This window comes from Microtus ochrogaster, unplaced genomic scaffold, assembly GCF_000317375.1.
Source record: "Microtus ochrogaster isolate Prairie Vole_2 unplaced genomic scaffold, MicOch1.0 UNK35, whole genome shotgun sequence".
In the NCBI taxonomy this organism is placed as follows: domain Eukaryota; kingdom Metazoa; phylum Chordata; class Mammalia; order Rodentia; family Cricetidae; genus Microtus; species Microtus ochrogaster.
The window spans coordinates 1,770,609-1,773,778 of record NW_004949133.1 but is presented as its reverse complement, the minus strand read 5'-3'; the positions used below and the strand labels follow the sequence as shown (position 1 = coordinate 1,773,778).

The 3,170-nt window shown below is 39.3% G+C and overlaps 1 protein-coding gene across 1 annotated transcript in view; it reads right to left on the bottom strand.

The window, feature by feature from the left end:
- Positions 1-3,170, bottom strand: part of LOC106144380 (myeloid cell nuclear differentiation antigen-like protein) — a 43,319-nt gene that overhangs the window by 16,933 nt on the left and 23,216 nt on the right. The window lies entirely within an intron of this gene.

The window sequence follows — 3,170 nt, the reverse complement described above, 5'->3', positions numbered from 1 at the left end:
ATATACAGATTAATAGAAATGGATTTAACTAGGATATAAGAGGTATCTAGAAAGATGCTTAAGCTATTTCCCAAGTGGTATTGCAAGAAATACAGATTTCTGTGTGATTATTGAGGAGCCTAGGTGTCTGGGAAGCCAATGAGCAGGCTCTAGCAACATAGTTGCTATTTTAATATTTGATACAATATCACTAAAGGAAAACAAAAACAACAAGAATATATTACAAGTCATCACGCACTGTTAACATATGAACTACATATAATGGTATTCACTTTCAAAATGAGACACTACTTCAGCTAAAATCATATACTGCACTTAGCACAATGATAGGGGATAACCTCAATATACCACTCACACCAATAGGCAGGTCATCCAGACCAAAAAAAAAAAAATGGCAGAGAAACTTGGGAGTAAAATCATCTCAAAAATCAAATAAACCTAACATAAATCACGGAACATTTCACACAAACATTATTATATTTTTTCTCAGAACTCGGTGAAACTTTCTCCAAAATTTACCGCATATTGGCTACAAAGGAACTCTGATCAAATATAGGAAGATTGAAATACACCCTGCATCCAATCTGACTACAATCAATTATGTCTTACTCTATGGCCATCTGAGTAGCTGGGTGGCTGGTCCCTAGTGTCCTCCCTCTCTCTTGGTGTCTTCTTTTCTTGCTCTCCTTCTTTCTTCTTCTGTTTACAAGATTTCTCCTCAGATTTATTCTCTCTGCCTGCCATTCCCCTTATCCTTTCTCCTGTCTGACTATTGGACATTCAACACTTATTAGCTCTATCAGGTGATTTAGCCAGGCAAAGTGATACAGCTTCACAGGAGTTAAAAAAGTACAACATAAAAATATGCAATGCATCTTTGTACCATTAAATAAATATTCCACAGTGTAAATAAATGTAACACATTTTCAGCTAATATACCACAACACCAACTATTTGTGTTTACATGGTCTTCAATGAGGTACTTATTCATATCTTCTTTACGGTCCTTTAGCATTTTCATAGCTGCTATTTTAAATTTCTTGTCATGTATTTCTGCTAATCTGCTTTTCTCATGGCTTGTTATAGTATGTTTTGAAGAGACACTAGCCCACTAGACCTTGTGACTCTTGCAGCCCTTGCTCTTCTCCCATAATCCCTCTGTCTTGTTAAAAAAAAAACATTAGAATACATTCCTAAAGCTAGCATCAATGTCTATTTCTTTCTTTGATCACTTCTTTCTGAGGCAGAATAACAAAATCCAGCAATCAGAAGCCCTTTATGACTAACCTAATTTACATGACCAGTTAAAATTGAGTACCTCATCCCAACAGGTGTTTCCCCCGATACTCTAATAAACTGCAATTTCCCTATATGCCCAACATCTGTCTACCCTCTATCCACAGGCAGTTTTTTGTTCTTCCAGGACAAATACCGCTTCCCCTCTCCATTGTCCCCTTTCCTTCTCTTAGTCCCCTGTCTCCTTTACCACTGCATCCTAGCCCATTCCATCACAGACCTCCCCTTTTTCCTCCTTTTAAAACTGTACCTGCAAGGTCATTTGCTGCTGTTTTTCTGTCAGAACCAGAAAGCGGCCATTTTAACTTCTCTTCCCTGCTTAATAAGGGATCTCCCTATGAAAACAGGCACTGGGTAGGGTTTGTGCCTAATCCAGAATCTGGAAGGGAGCGTCCATTTTGCCTTCTTCCTTTTAGGGTTTGGGGGTTTGTTATGACACAGATAAATGATCTTGGTTGTTCATGTTTTTGTTTGTCCTTATGAATGAGTTAACAAAAGGATGCAGAATAGCAGGATATTTCAACAATGGTGGGCACTTGCATCCTCCAAGCAAAATCATTAAGGTCAATAAATAAATAACGTAGAGGTTTTAGGAATCCCTGTAACCAGATATAATTTTGTCCTCCTTCCTATAGAATATCCAGGATGTTGCTAGGCATGCTCAGACAAGCTAATGTGCCTGGAAAAAGTAGATACCAACCAAGTTGTGCAGAAGGGGCTCAGACCACCTGAACTACCTGAAAAGGACACTCTCCAAAGCATTGTACTGTCTACAGTCTGTTAAGGGTGCTCCAGATTTCTGGCTACTGTGAGCTGGTGCTCATTTTGGGATGAACTAGTGACATAGCTCTCTTTGAGGCATTTCTGCTTTTGCAAGTAACACTTCATCAATATTCCTGTAAGAAACACAATAAAAATAAATCCTAGTGGTTCAAAAAATTGAACTTAATTGGATCTGAACTTGTTCTGGGGTGAGTAGATACTTGTTTACACCTCCTGAGAAATATTCTCATACAAAAGAGTCAGAGAATGGTTGCAGCCTAATCTATGTAGGTGGATTTGTTGCATAGCATTTGCATATCATACAAACTAAAACTTTACGTCTGTAAAAGATACAATTCCCTGTCCCTTACTGTTACGGAAAATTATCATTTTCTTCTCTCTGGGTGTGTTAGGACACTACAGAGAAAGTGTTGTATAAGGAAGATAAATGTAATACTCACAAACCTGCAAGCTCGGGAACCCAAGAATAACCTTCAGCATTTGGTATGGTTTTTCCTGTTTCTTTGTCATATTATATGGGGTGGTCAGAGTCTAAGCCATGTGTTTCCCATACCTTGGCCTTTCATTCAAAGATTTGGGGGTAAAGGCTCACGTAGATTTTAAGGAAGCCTTGAAACTTTTCTCAAAGCACAGTAATAGTACAGATCACATGGGAATATGTGTGAAGAGCAACAGTGCTCGCATGAGGAAAGGTGCTCAGGAATCCCAGCATTTGTTTGGAGCCACATTCATGGGGTTCAGGAGAAGGAGCTGGGGTGCTGTGGGGGTGTGACATGGGTGGATCTTCATTTCAACTGACAGGATTAGATTAGGTAGGCATTTACTTCCTGTGCATGTCCTTTCAACACAGTAATTTATGTGATTGTATACACACAATTATACATAGGAGAAAGGGGGATTGTAGTAATAGGAGCAGCAGAGCTGTGTCCCCGGCACCTGGCTGCCCGCACGGCTAGCTTTACCAGAAATAATTACATGGAAACTGTATTCTTTTAAACACCGCTTGGCCCATTATATCTAGCCTTTTCTTGGCTAACTCTCACACCTGGACTAGCCCATTTCTAATAATCTATGTAGGCCAAGAGCTGGCT